This window comes from Scyliorhinus torazame, chromosome 24, assembly GCF_047496885.1.
Source record: "Scyliorhinus torazame isolate Kashiwa2021f chromosome 24, sScyTor2.1, whole genome shotgun sequence".
Classification (NCBI taxonomy): domain Eukaryota; kingdom Metazoa; phylum Chordata; class Chondrichthyes; order Carcharhiniformes; family Scyliorhinidae; genus Scyliorhinus; species Scyliorhinus torazame.
In genome coordinates, this window is record NC_092730.1 from 34153739 (window position 1) to 34169191 (window position 15453).

A 15453-nucleotide genomic window follows, 5' to 3' on the forward strand; every position below is an offset into this window, starting at 1 on the left:
CACTCAAGTGGATAGAGCTGTGAAGAAGGCCTATGGTGTGCTCGCGTTCATTAACAGAGGGATTGAATTTAAGAGCCGTGAGGTGATGATGCAGCTGTACAAACTTTGGTAAGGCCACATTTGGAGTATGTGTACAGTTCTGGTCGCCTCATTTTAGGAAGGATGTGGAAGCTCTGGAAAAGGTGCAAAGAAGATTTACCAGGATGTTGCCTGGAATGGAGAGTAGGTCTTACGAGGAAAGGTTGAGGGTGCTAGGCCTTTTCTCATTAGAGCGGAGAAGGATGAGGGGCGACTTGATAGAGGTTTATAAGATGATCAGGGGAATAGATAGAGTAGACAGTCAGAGACTTTTTCCCCAGGTGGAACACACCATTACAAGGGGACATAAATTTAAGGTGAAAGATGGAAGATATAGGAGGGATATCAGAGGTAGGTTCTTTACCCAGAGAGTAGTGGGGGCATGGAATGCACTGCCTGTGGAAGTAGTTGAGTCGGAAACATTAGGGACCTTCAAGCAGCTGTTGGATAGGTACATGGATTACGGGAAAATGATATAGTGTAGATTTATTTGTTCTTAAGGGCAGCACGGTAGCATTGTGGATAGCACAATTGCTTCACAGATCCATAGTCCCAGGTTCGATTCCAGCTTGGGTCATTGTCTGTGCAGAGTCTGCACGTCCTCCCCGTGTCTGCGTGGGTTTCCTCCGGGTGCTCCGGTTTCCTCCCACAGTCCAAAGATGTGCGGGTTAGGTGAATTGGCCAATGATAAATTGCCCTTAATGTCCAAATTGCCCTTGGTGGTGGGTGGAGGTGTTGAGTTTGGGTAGGGTGCTCTTTCCAAGAGCTGGTGCAGACTCAAGGGGCCGAATGGCCTCCTTCTGCACTGTAAATTCAATGATAATCTATGATTAATCTAGGACAAAGGTTCGGCACAACATCGTGGGCCGAAGGGCCTGTTCTGTGCTGTATTTTCTATGTTCTATGTTCTATGTTCCTTTTCTGTCCTGACCTGCGATATTTACAAAGAACAAAGAACAAAGAAATGTACAGCACAGGAACAGGCCCTTCGGCCCTCCAAGCCCCTGCCGACCATGCTGCCCGACTAAACTACAATTTTCTACACTTCCTGGGTCCGTATCCCTCTATTCCCATCCTATTCATGTATTTGTCAAGATGCCCCTTAAATGTCACTATCGTCCCTGCTTCCACCACCTCCTCAAGGCAGAAGGAGGCCATTCGGCCCATCGAGTCTGCACCGACCCTCTTAAGCCCTCGCTTCCACCCTATCCCCGTAACCCAATAACCCCTCCTAACCTTTATGGTCACTAAGGGCAATTTATCATGGCCAATCCACCTAACCTGCACGTCTTTGGACTGTGGGAGGAAACCGGAGCACCGAGAGGAAACCCACGCTGACGCGGGGAGAACGTGCAGACTCCACACAGACAGTGACCCAGTGGGGAATCAAACCTGGGACCCTGACACTGTGAAGCCACAGTGCTAATCACTTGTGCTACCATGCTGCCCTAGAATTAGGCCACTCGACCCATCGAGTCTGCTCCGCCATTCAATCATGGCTGATATGTTTCTCATCCCCATTCTCCTGCCTTCTCCCCATAACCCCTGATCCCCTTATTAATCCAGAACCTATCTGTAAGATAGATCCAATTCTCACTCCTAGCCCCGTAACCCCACCTAATCTTTTTGGGGCAATTTCCCCCACAAAGTCACCCAATTCACCTAACCACATCCTTGGGCCGTGGGAGGAAACCGGAGCACCCGGAGGAAACCCACGCAGACACGAGGAGAACGTGCAAAGTCCACACAGACAGTCACCCGAGGCCGGAATCGAACCTGGGAACTGGCGCTGTGAGGCAGCAGTGCAGACCACTGTGCCGCCGTGCCGCCTCCAAATAAATTCCACCAGTTGCCATGGAGGGATTTTGAACCTGTGTCCCTCGAGAATTAGCCTGGGCCTCTGGATTACTAGCCCAGGAACATCACCATTACACCACAACCACTTATTTAATTAAATAATTCACCACTGTGATGGCCAGGAACTGAAGCTGGGTCAAATGCTGGGACAGTCACCACTATACCACCACCTGCCCCCCGGGCAATGTCACCCCCTCTGTATTTATAGAACGAATACACAAACAATGAAGCGGGGGAATGTATTAAATCAGAGATTGGATATTCTTGTAACCAATATGGCTGTAATGGGAATCCTTCATTTTCCGATAGATCGGGATGAGCTGGGTCGCTCAGGCAGAAATCAGATATCTGGGGATTTAAATGTGATACTACAATGATAATATTTAACCATGTTAATGTTATTTTGCTCCAATTGAAACGTGTCACGAATACATCGTTACCTTGCTGCACAACTTGCTTTCAGCCAGGAGATGGCAGCAGTGCGCAATAGTTTGGGTCTCCTGTTTGGCCCACAGATCTCGATAGGAATGGAGCTGCTGCTTCCCGGGGAGCTGCCAAGCAAGAGGCACAGATACCGACCAACTGCACCCGCTCCAAATAGATTCCCCAAATTACTGAACAAAACAAAAACAAGCACAAATCATATTTTAAGAAACTATGGCAGTGACTCTGAAAACAATACACCAACACCTCTGAAAGAATCGACTTGCTGTAACTAATTCAAGATGAACCGTTTCAATATCAGCCGTAATTCCTTACCAGTTCTCAGACAGGCACCAACTAGTTAGAAGTTTGCTTCACTTTTCAAGGTCTGGCTCAATAAAATCAATCACAGGCCCATGATCTGCTTTCCTCCTGTTCTCAGACACATCCACTTTGTACAACGGCGCACTAACTGGTTTTCAGAGTAAGAGTCAGACTGCAGTCACCTCGTTCTCTCTCGATCCCTTTATCTCAGAGCCACCTCACAACCAGGAATGGAACTTCTCACAGAGCCAAGAATGGAATAGTTTGTCGATTCTTCCACTGATTCAGGACCGTCCATCACCAGGATGTATTCGTCCAAAAGAGTTGGGGTGAGATGGGCCTGAGTTTCACTGTATCCAATCAGTCCCCGGAGAAGCACAAAAACAGCGAGTGAGGGAGAGAGAAACAAAGAAACAGATAGAGAGATAAAATATGTTCCATTTCTGCCACGATCTTTTTACCCAGAAATACATTCAGCTGAATGAAACCGAACCACGTTTCCATTCGCTGCCGTTGCTGCTTCTCCTTCCGAACGTTGCAGGAAACGTTATTATTTATTGATTGTTGTTTTGAGTGCGAGCTTCTTTATATTTCGTTCAGTTTCAAAAACAAATGTTGAATATCTGACTGAACTCGATATAGGTTCAAACCATTCATTTACAAACATTCCGATTCATTCTCGAGTCAGCGGCTTGTGCGCGGAGTTCAGCAAACATTTCGAATCACAGTCGCTGCGAGCAGGGCTCGAACCTGATATTTAACAATATCCAGTAATACCCCACAGAGGGGCAATAAGGATGTTTAACAATATCCAGTAATACCCCACAGAGAGGCAATAAGGACGTTTAACAATATCTAGTAATACCCCACATAGAGGCAATAAGGATATTTCACAATATCCGGTAATACCCCACAGAGGGACAATAAGGATATTTAACAACATCCAGTAATACACCACAGAGGGACAATAAGGGTATTTAACAATATCCAGATATAAACCACAATAAAACTCGAGACACCAGTTTCCCCTCTCGGACAGGTGTGAACAATCCAACCAGACTATTTACAACCAGAGAAGAGGAGATTTACCCGGAGTCCTGCCTCCAGCTGCCTTTCTTCCTCCAGCTCTCTCCCTCTGTTCCTTCTTCACTCCCACACATTGTGCCATCCTTCGATTTCCCTCCCTTTCCCCCTCCCTGTCTCTTCCTACCCCACTCCCTCTCTCTAATGTCTTTCTCTTTCTCTAGGCTCTCCCTTGTCTCCGGGCTCCCACTGACCCCGGGGACTCTCATCCAGGCCAGGGCTCTTTAACCGGCTCCATTCACAGGAAAAGTTTCCACAATAACATCCGCTGTCTCTGAAACCCCCAAACTGAAATTCAGACTCACCGTTAAGGTGAAGACTGCGGACTGCGGTTCCCTCTCCTGCTGTTTAATACAGATCACTATAACTGTGTACAGTGAGCAGAAAGAAATTGCTGTTGTTTGTAAACATTTCTTACTGACATCACTGTCATTCTGCTTTAACAGGACGAGGTTGTGTCTCCTGATATTTGAATCGATATAAAACTGTGCAAAGATATAAACTGAACGGGTAATTCTGAAATATCCTGAAAAGATTATTTACATTATGCTTCTAAACGGAGTCATTTCATTTCCACACAATGAATTTTGTCCAAATGTAAAATTGTGGAATCAGCTGTAGATAAACTCAGTCAGCCTGACGTGATTTGAACAAGCAACCTCCTGATGTGACAAAGAGTCATTAGACTCAAAACATTAGATTTTACTCTCCCCACAGATGCTGCCAGACCTGCTGAGATTTTCCATCATTTTCTCTTTCGTATCAAGCAACCTTCTGATCTGGAGTCAGACGCGCTACCGTTGCGCGATACACTCAAGTACTGGTCACTGAACCTGTCTCCTCATAGATTTATTCATTATCAGTCAATGACTGGTACTGCACGTGAGGGTGGAATCCAGTCTCTGTCAGATATTTGTGCCGAATATCAGTGTGGAAATCTTTCTGTATCTACCAATCACAATTACTGTTTGGGAAAAGTGGGATTAATTCAGTATCAGTGGGTATGAGTGTTTTTTGGGCTGTTGGGGCACTCAACAGCGGATCAATGGTTTCCTGCTTGAACCAAGCATAGAATTCATTGAGTTCATTGGAGAGGGGTGCTCTGCTGCTGGAGACGCTGCTCGGCGTCGCGTTGTAGCCCGTTATGTTGTTTAAACCTTGCCACAACCGACGAGAGTCTGTAACGCTAGGCTGTGACTCTAGCTTGGTCTGATATCCTCTCTTGGCATACCGGATGGCTTTACCGAGGTTGTACCTGGATTTATTGTATAGGTCAGGGCCGCCTGACTTGAACACCTCAGACCTGCCCTTCTGTAGGGAGTCAATCTCCCGATTAAGACATGGTTTCTGTCATGATATCCTCATTAACATATCTTGGTGCAATAACACACAAACACTGATAAGCAGGTAGATGGACCAACCAACACACACACAACATCGCAGCCAATCAGCAGTGAGAGCACACGCACTATAAAACAGGGAACACCACAGTTCCCGCTCATTCTACCAGGAGAGAGCTCAGAGCACAGATCTCACAGCGTGCCACTCAGACATACACCATGTGCTGAGTGTCTCACTAAGATAGTGTTGGGCTGGGTCCACAGGTTTGCTGGTGAAGTACGAACCACAGCCAGAAGTTAATAGTTATTATTGTACAGAATAATAAAACAGAGTTGTACCATCTACAACCGTGTTGGTTTGTTTGTTTATCGGAACACCCAACACGACATGATACCAGGTCTGGATACTCGGCAGCAACTGTGAGACCTACCGGCACCTCTTCAGAAACCCGCCATCCTGCGCCATTGAAACCATCATCCCGCCACATCGGATCGCTGGAAACCTTCATATTCCGGATCGCTGGAAATCTTGGCGTCAACTGGAAGCTGTTTAAACAGAGCTTCCAACTCTTCCTAGAAGCCACAGGCAGGGAGAATGCATCGGACACCAGGACGATCGCCCTCCTCCTCTCCACGGCAGAGCAACACGCCATCCACATCTACAACTCCCTGGCATTCACGGAAGGCGAGGACAAGACGAAGTACAAGACGGTCCTTCTAAAATTTGAGCAACACTTCAGCGTGGAAGTAAATGAGAGGTTCAAGAAGTAGCTCTTCCAGCAGCACCTGCAGGGTATGGATGAGCCTTTTCAGTCTTATTTGACATATCTCCATATCCTCGCGCAGTCCTGTGGCTATGAGGCCACCTCCGACTCCATGATTCGGGATCAGATAGTTTTTGGGGTCACCTCGGACACCCTACGCCAGCAGCTCCTCAACATAAAGCGCCTCACCCTAGCCACCGCCATCGATACCTGTGTCCTCCACGAAGACGCAACCAGCCGGTACTCCAAATTGCAGGCAGCCGAATCGGCACGGCAGGGTTCCTATGAGCCGAGCAGGTCCAGTCGATTGAGTTCCTCCCGGCCCCCGGCCCGGACGAGGGCGGCCATTTTGCGCGCTTTCCGAGGCCTCCCGCGCTTGTACACGCCAAAAGAGGGGACATCGACACAGAGAGACGGGATGCGCAGGCATGCTCTATGCAGGACCGCACCATGCATGCACGGTGGCGCGACGAACGCCATGATGTCACGACGTGCGGCAACTGTGGATTCGCACACTTAAAGCGGCAATGTCCAGCCAAAGCGCGACAATGCCTCTGCTGCAGCAGGATGGGCCACTACGCTGCCTACTGTCGAGCAGCTCAACGTGCCAACTCTCTGCAATTCTGCCAGCCTCGCAGGGACGTGCGGGCCATTTAGCCCCCATACACCGAATCATACCCTGACGACGTGCAGACCGGTGATACCGACGACCGGGAACCCTTTTGTGTTGCGGTAATAAACAAGAACTGGATGTCCCCAAGTCGGACCCACCAGCCGATGCCAGCGCACAGCATTAATCCGGGTGATGAATGGTGTGCCATCCTAACGGCCAACCCAAATCCGTCGCCCACCTAATAGACTGGGCTTATGAGCCTGTTTGCACATTGCACTCACTGAATTGTTTTACAATACTGTTAACGTGTTTCTTTCTTGTTGTTCCAGATGTTCTGTTTCGATATTTGCTGATTGCACTTGTTTTGTTTGTGGTACAACCTCGTTGCTCTGTTGCACCTGACACCTTCCGATGTATATAGTTTAGCCTCATGTACATGTTGTAAATATTGCACACATATTCATATGCACTCAGTACACACCAATATTTATTACCATGTAGGCACATTTCCTTGTGAAAAGGGGGATGTCATGATATCCACATTAACATATCATAACATATTCTCTGAAGGTAAATTTGCAGGTTGAGTTCGTAATTAAGAAAGCAAATGCAATGTTGTCATTTATCTCAAGAGGCTTGGAATATAAAAGCAGGGATGTACTTCTGAAGCTTTATAAAGCACTAGTTATTCCCCATTTAGTCTTCTGTGAGCAATTTTGGGCCCCACACCTCAGGAAGGACATACTGGCAGTGGAGCGGGTCCAGTGGAGATTCACACGGATGATCCCAGGAATGGGAGGCCTAACATACGATGAACATCTGAGGATCCTGGGATTATATTCATTGGAGTTTAGGAGGTTGAGCGGAGATCTAATAGAAACTTACAAGATAATGAATGGCTTAGATAGGGTGGACGTAGGGAAGTTGTTTCCATTAGCAGGGGAGACTAGGACCCGGGGGCACAGCCTTACAATAAATGGGAGTCACTTTAGAACAGAGATGAGGAGAAATTTCTTCAGCCAGAGAGTGGTGGGTCTGTGGCATTCATTGCCACAGAGGGCGGTGAAGGCCGGGACGTTGAGTGTCTTTAAGACAGAAGTTGATAAATTCTTGATTTCTCGAGGAATTAAGGGCTATGGAGAGAGAGCGGGTAAATTGAGTTGAAATCAGACATGATTGAATGGTGGAGGACTCGATGGGCCGAATGGCCTTACTTCCACTCCTCTGTCTTATGGTGTTATGGTGCAATCACACACACACACTGATGGACAGGTAGTTGGACCAACCAACACACACACAACATCGCAGCGAATCAGGAGTGAGGGCACACGCACTATAAAACTGGGTACGCCACAGTTCCCGCTCATTCTACCAGGAGATAGCTCAGAGCATAGAGCTGACAGCGAGCCACTCAGACATACACCATGTGCTGAGTGCCTCACTAAGATAGTGCTAGGGCTGGGTCCACAGGTTAGCTGGTGAAGTACGAACCACAGCCAGAAGTTAATAGTTATTATTGCACAGGATAATAAAACAGAGTTGTACCATCTACACCCGTGTTGGTTCATTTGTGTATCGCAACACCCAACACGACAGTTTCTGGTTGGGAAACGTACGTACTGCTTTCTTTGGCACGCAGTCGTCCACACATTTGCTGATGAAGTCTGTGACAGTGGTGACATACTCATTTCAGTTAGTCGCTGAGTTCTTAAACATGGACCAGTCCACTGTCTCCAACCGTCACGTCAGAGCTCTTCTGCTTCCTCGGACCAGCACTGCACGACCTTCTTAGCTGGATTCTCCCATTTAAGTTTCTGCTTGTATGCCGGGAGAAGGAGCACCGTCCTATGGTCTGATTTTCCAAAGTGCGGCCACGGGATGCAACGGTAGGTGCCCTTGATTTTTGAGGAGCAGTGGTCAATCGTGTTGTCTCCCCTGGTGGGACAGGAGATGTGCTGGTGGAATTTTGGCAGTACACTCTTGAGGTTGGCCTTGGGGAAGTTTCCGGCCATGATGAATGTGCTTTCAGTATGGACAGTGTTTGACTATTCACCACCCAAGGCCTCAAACAAAAGCTAAAAATCACAGCATTTTCACTTCACCCACATCAAGTTAACCAGAGACACAACAGACACGTTACAGACGAGGATGGGATTTGAAGCCACGTGTACAGAGCACAATGGATTATTGTGCATCACCTTAACCACGTGATACAGCTGCTTTACTTCAGGGCCCTTTAGTATCCCTCAATCAGACTTCTTTGAGTTTCTTTCGCACAGGTGCTGATTTACAGTGTGCCGTCAAAGTGTAAATAAAAAATAAATCTCTGAGGAGAAAGGTTCAGTTATTAGAACTTGGGCTTCTGGCGCTAAGGTAGCGCGTCTGACTCCACATCAGAAGGTTGCGTCCAAATCACGTCAGGCTCCCGGAGATTTTCTGCAGCTGGTTCCAGGAATTTCTCTCTGTGTTGGAATGTTTTTGAAATGACTCCGTTCAAAAGCGCAATTCAAATAATCTTTTCCGGATATTTCTGATTTACCTGCTCAGTTTATATTTTTGCAAGGTTTAATATCGGATCAAATATCACGAGACTCAAACTCGTCCTGTTAATGCAGAATGACAGTGAGTTCAGTAAGAAATGTTTACAAACAACTGCAATTTCTTTCTGCTCAATGTACACAGTTATAGTGATCTGAATTAAACAGCAGGGGCGGGAACCGCAGTCCGCAGTCTTCACCTTCACGGTGAGACTGATTTTCAGTTTGGGGGTTTCAGAGAGAGCGGATGTTATTGCGGAAACTGAAGTCACTTTTCCTGTGAATGGAGCCGGATAAAGAGCCCTGGCCGGCCTGAGAGTCCCCGAGCCTCCATGAATCTTCACAGCTCACAGAGTGAAGGGCTTTTCCACTTTGAAAATGACCATGTCCGGCAGCTGGAGCTTGCCCTTGTATTTTCTGGGATCTGGGAAACAGCGGATCACCAAACAATAGAAATGAAAAACATGGAATCGCAGTATTTATTCACAAAAGATAAACATCAGCTCACGTATCACAGCCAGTGGCCGCGTGGCCTAATGGAAAAGGCGTCTGACTTCGGTGTATTTCAATGATGATATCAGAAGATTGCAGGTTCGAGTCCTGCCGCGGTCGTTTTTTACAGAAATCCGGTGCAACTTGCTGACAGCCGAGTTTTCCCTCCTCAGCTCAAACTTCCACCTGTCCATCCAAACACTGTTGGGATTTTTTGGAATGTAATTTCTTGTAACTTTGTTCATTCAATTGTCTCTCATATTTTGTTTAGTCCCTAATGAATCCACAATATCTGTCTAATTTAGATAAAGTGTTGAATAAATTATTATGCATCAATCGGTTCAATACAATTCTGTGGAGGAAATTCGAATGTCCTCAGGAAGATGGATAGAGTCATAGATGTTTACAGCATGACAACAGGCCGTTCGGCCCAGCTTGATCATGCCGCCCAGTCTCTATCACTAAGCTAGTCCCACTTGCCCGTGTTTGGCCCTCTCTTATCCACCCTGCCCATGTAACTGTCCAACTGATTTTTTAAAGATTAAATTGTACACGCCCCTGCCTCTGGCAGCCCGTCCCAGATACTCACCACCCTCAGCGTGAAGAAATGTCCTGCCTGGTCTATTTAGTATCTCTCCCCTCTCACCTTATACAAATGCCCTCTAGTTCGAGACACATCTACCTTTGGGGAAATGTGTCGACTACCTACCTTATCTATGCTCCTCATTATTTTATAGATCGCTGTAAGATCACCCGTAAGCCTCTCAAGCTACAGGGGGAAAAGTCCCATCCTATCCAGCCTCTCCTTATAACGCAGACTATCAAGTCCTGGTAGCATCCTCGTAAATTGCTTCTGCACTCTTTCTAGCTTAACAATATCCTTCCTATAATAGGGTGACCATAAAACGAACACAGCATACCGTGTGTGGTCTTACCAATGTCTTGTACAACTTCAACAAGACGTCTCAACTCCTGTATTCAATATTCTGACCAATAAAACCTAGCATTCTGAATGCCTTCTTCACCATTTTGTCCGACTACGACTCTATCTTCAAGGAGCTATGGACCTGTACACTCCTTGATCTTTTTGTTCTATAACTGTACCCAACTCCTTACTATTAATTGAGCGAGTCCAGCTCTGTTTGGATCAACCAAAATGTATCTCCCCACATTTATCCAAATTAAACACCATTTGCCATTCATGGGCCCACTGGCCCAAGATGTTAACAATGAGCTGAATCAACTGTTTTATGTCCAGAGGGATGAAAGATTATGTCACTGGATTGGGAATCCAGAGGCCTGAACTAAACTTTGGGACACGTAAGAAATCCCACCATTCAAATTCACCGATTTAATCGATTTACAAGGGGATTAACAGGGTGGATGCTGAGAGGTTGTTTCTTCATGTGGGAGAGTCTCGGACCAAAGGGAATGATCTCAGAGTAAGGGGCCGCCCATTCAAACCAGGGATGATGAGTAATTTCTTCTCTCAGACTATAGTGTATCTGTGGAACCATTTTTGTAACCGAATAGGGCTGTCAGGCTGGGTCAGTTAATATGTTCAAGGCTGATACAGACAGATTTTTAATCAGTAAGGAAATCAAGGATTATGGGGATGATGTGGGAAAGTGGGTTTGAGGATTATATCAGATCAGTTAAAACCTATCTGAATGGTGGAGCAGACACGATTGGCCGAATGACCTACTTCTGCTCCCACGTCTTACAGTGTAATGAGATCATCTGATGAACTTGTTTTCACGGCTGGGCGGCCGGTTCTGGAAAGACAAAATCTGCCAGCAGTGCCCCAGATGAAGCTGGCGTCTGTTTTGGAGCTTCTGAATGCGCATGTTTTCATGGTGCCAAACTCCTGCCCAAAACTGGTGTCGTGATTTAAATCGATTATCAGACAGAGGATTAGGAATATCGGTATAGAGATTGGTGCAAGAAGATTCATTCCTCAGGCCTGTTGAACTCCGAATCTAACCTTCATCCTAGTTCCGTGTCGACGAGAATGGATTCAAACCCGCAGATGCAAAGCACAATGGATTAGCAGCGCATCACCTTCACCTCTCGGCCAACTCGCCATGTAACCTGAGTTCACCAAACCACCTCATGGACTTTTAACATCCCCAATAACTAACGGAAGAAGGTTGTCTTTGTGCATTGGTCCAGATGTGCAGCCAGATGTGAAGTGTTGGAAATGTTGTTCCTGTCAGCAAATTACATTTCCATCATGTCAGCTCAGGGATTGTTCTGATTGGACTGATGGGAAACACTTCAACACCATGTCCAACATGTTTCTGCAGGAAAGACTGAAAGATACAAACAATTGATCGCATCATGATGGACATCACTCGGACGCCTCAAACATCCCGTCAATGTCGGAGTTCTGACGATTCTAATTTGTTATCCAGAGAAACCCGGCAGGACATTCGGTCTCTTGAGTCTGCACCGAACTTCGGAAAGCGCACTCGACCTGGACCCCCTCTTCCGCTTCTCCTCATAACCCCGCACTTGCTCATGACGAATCCACCCAACCTACACTGTGGGACGAAACAGGAACACACTGAAAAAACCCATGCAGACACGGGGATAAAGTGTAAACTCCACACAGATAGTCACGCAAGCTGGAATCCAACTATTATGAAATGCGAACTGACAGGATGAATTGCTCTAACTCCACATGAGTTGAGTGAGTTGGAAAATGAATGGCAGACGAATGTATAATATGTATAAATGTGAGGTTATACACTTTGGGAGCACAAACAGGAAGGCAGATTGTCATCTGAATGTCCATTAATAGGAGAGGGGAATGTGGACGAGACCTGGCGGTCCTCGTACACCTGTTGCTGAGGGTGAGCTTGCAGGTGCAGCAGGCGCGAAAGGAGGTCAATAGTATGTTGGCCTTCATCGCGAGAGGATTTCAGTGCAGGAGCAGGAATATTCTTGGTGCAATTATCCAGGGCCCTGGTGAGGCCACGTCTGGAATATCGTGTGCACATTTGGTCTCCTTCTCTGAGAAAGGGTGTTCTTGCTGTAGAGGGAGCGCAGCGGAGGTACAGCAGACTGATTCCGGGGATTAAAGGTCTGACGTATGAGGAGAGACTGGGCGGTTGCGATTGTATTCGCTGGCTTTCAGAAGAATGAGGGGATCTCATAGAAACCTATCGAATTCCAAAAGGACTGGACAGAGTTGATGCAGGAAGAATGCTCCTGATGGTGGGATGTTCAGAACCAGGGGTCACGTCTGAGGATATGGGGTAGACCGTGTTGGACGGAGAAGAGTATAAATGTCTTTACGCAGAGTTTGGTCAGATTGGAATTTGCTCCCACAGCAATTTGCTGAGGCAAAACCACTATATTTTCAAGAAACAGTTTGATGAAGCACATGGGGAGAAGGCAATCAACAATACGGGAGGGGAGGCGGGGGAAGGAGGGATCAGCCAATTGGGTTGGATGATCAGCCATGATCACAATGAATGGCAGAGAAGGCACGAAGGGCCGAAGGGCCTCCTTCTGCTCCAATTGTCTATGTTTCTATGATTGGCGCAGAGCAACTTAAAGGCTGCTAGGCGGGAGGTGCCGCTGATCTTCACAGGAACAGACAGTGAGGCGGAACATTGATCATAAACAGACAGTGAGAGAATACAACACAATAAACACAGGAAGCAACAATGGGAAATAACAAATCCATTCGATTGGAATGTTCAATACCGTTTGGAATTGACAAAACACCGCCTGAAAAGGAAATTAAATTGGAATTCCCAACATTTTAGCATCTGGGAGAGAAAGGAGAAACGGAGAGAACAATGTAGGAAGGAAGAAAAGAAAGGATGGAACTGCTCCCTTGTACTTGGCTCACTGCTGGTCCACAATTTGCAGCATCTCACCGATTAGAAACAAAAGGACATAAAACTCTATCATTCGTGGATTCAATCAGATTCAGATTCATTTTGAACTCTAAAGGCTAAAGCATTTCTCACTCACTCAATATATTGACACATTTCAGAATAAATTGACCCCACAGGGTAATGTTGTGTTTCTGCTCTCTGGTTATTTGTTTTTCCTGTTACTCTTCCATTCGATGTAAATCAACAGGAAGAGGGAAAGGAGCGAGGGAGCGAATATTCTGTTTCCTTACATGATTCTCTTCTGATCGTCACTTTACAGAATATAATCAAGGTGTAAATGAGGAAATCTGTCAGCATTGAAATTTAATCTTCGACAGGAGGTCTTGTGGCGCCCGATAGCGCTTCTGAATGCCGATCCGAAGGCTGCGTGTTAAATCACGTCAGGCTCACAGAGTTTTTCTGCTTGTTCCAGGATTTTATATCTGGACAAAGCCCATTGTGTGGGGAAGTTTTGAAAATCACACAAAGATAGGGAGTGAAGTATGTTGTGAAGAGGACAGAAGCAGATTACAGACGGATGGAGAGAGGTTGAGTGAGTGACAGAAACCTGGCAGCTCCAAAGCAATGTTTAAAAAGCGCAGGGTTTCGCTTTGGCAGGTAGAGTAAAAATAAATAGAGCTTTACTTCGATGTCCAACGGCTGCAGAATAACGAGGGATCTCGGTTTGCTGATGCATGAATCACGAAAACTGAGTGAGTCAGTGCAACAAGTAATTAAGAAGGTGAGTAGAATTCTATCCTTATTACGAGAGGAGTTGAACATAAAAGTAAGGGAGTTATTCTTGAGTGACACAGTGAATTGGTGCAACCACATCACAGAATCAGAGAATGGTTACAGCGCAGAAAGAGGCAATTTGGATAATCGTGTTTGCACCGTGTCTCCAAACAAGCATTACGACTTCGTGCCATTCCCCGCCCTGTCCCCGAACTTCTACAATTGTTTTCTATTCAAGTAATCACCTGATGCCCTCTTGAACGCTTCAGTTGAACCTGCCTGCACCACACTTCCAGTCAGTGCATTCCAGACCCGAAGCACTCGTTGTGCAAAAGTGCCTATTTTTCAAACATCTGCTTCCTTTGCAAATCAACTGAAGTCTGTGCCCTCTCGTTTTTGCTCTTTTAACTCGGGGGAACTGTTTCTCTCTATTTACTCCGCCTCGCCCGCTCATGATTTTGAACATCTCGATCAAATCTACCCTCAGCCTTATCCTGTCGAAGGAGAACATTCCGAACATCTCTAATCTATCCTCATAAATGGAACCAATCCTGTAAACCTCTTCTGCACGCTGCCCAATACGGCCACAGCCTTCCAATATTGTGGCTCCCAGAGCTGTGCAAAATATTCCATCTGATGTCTAACTGGCTCCTTGTACAGATTCAGCATAACCTCCTTGCTCTTGTTCTCTTTTCCATTCGGAATAAACCCAGAATAAGATCTGCTTTGTTGTCTGTTCTCTCCACCTGTCCTGCTACCTTCAATGATCTATCCACACATACACCCACTTCTCTCTGCTCCTTCATCCCATAAATATTTGAATGGCAGCACCGTAGCATAGTGGTTAGCACTATGGCTTCACAAAGCGCTGGGTCTCAGGTTCGGATCACGCTTGGATCAGTGTCTGTGCTCTCCCTGTGTCTGCGTGGGTTTCCTCTGGGTCCTCCGGTTTCCTCCCACCCTCCAAAGATGTGCAGGTTAGGTGGATTGGCCATGCTAAATTGCCCTTAGGTTAGATGGGGTTGCTGGGATGCGGGGATAGGGTGGATGTGTTGGCTTCATGGGGGTGCTCTTTGAAGAGCCGGTGCAGATTCCATCGTCCGAATGGCCACCTTCTGCACTGTAAATTCTATGATTCTATATTCCCTACCAAAATGCATCATCTCCCACGTCTCCAGATTGAAAATCTTCTTTTGTTTTTTCAAGTTCTATCTAGATTGTCCACGTCTCAGTTTACAAAATTTCCAAGTTTGTACCATCATCAAACTTTGAAACTGTTCCCTGTGCCCCATGATCTAGCACATTGTTATATATCAG

General features: G+C 46.4%; 1 protein-coding gene and 1 non-coding gene across 2 annotated transcripts in view; one reads left to right on the top strand and one right to left on the bottom strand.

Moving 5' to 3' along the window:
- The first annotated feature begins 9541 nt into the window (after positions 1–9541).
- On the top strand, positions 9542–9631 carry trnar-ucg (transfer RNA arginine (anticodon UCG)). The gene is given in 2 exon segments: positions 9542–9578; positions 9596–9631. It is a non-coding gene; the product is annotated as a tRNA-Arg (tRNA).
- Positions 9632–11799: 2168 nt separating this feature from the next.
- LOC140399999 (histone H2B-like) overlaps positions 11800–15453 on the bottom strand; it is a 66519-nt gene continuing 62865 nt past the window's right edge. The window contains exon 3 of the transcript XR_011937950.1: positions 11800–12054. The gene's annotated coding sequence lies outside the window, so the exon portion shown is untranslated. The remainder of the gene's footprint in view (positions 12055–15453) is intronic.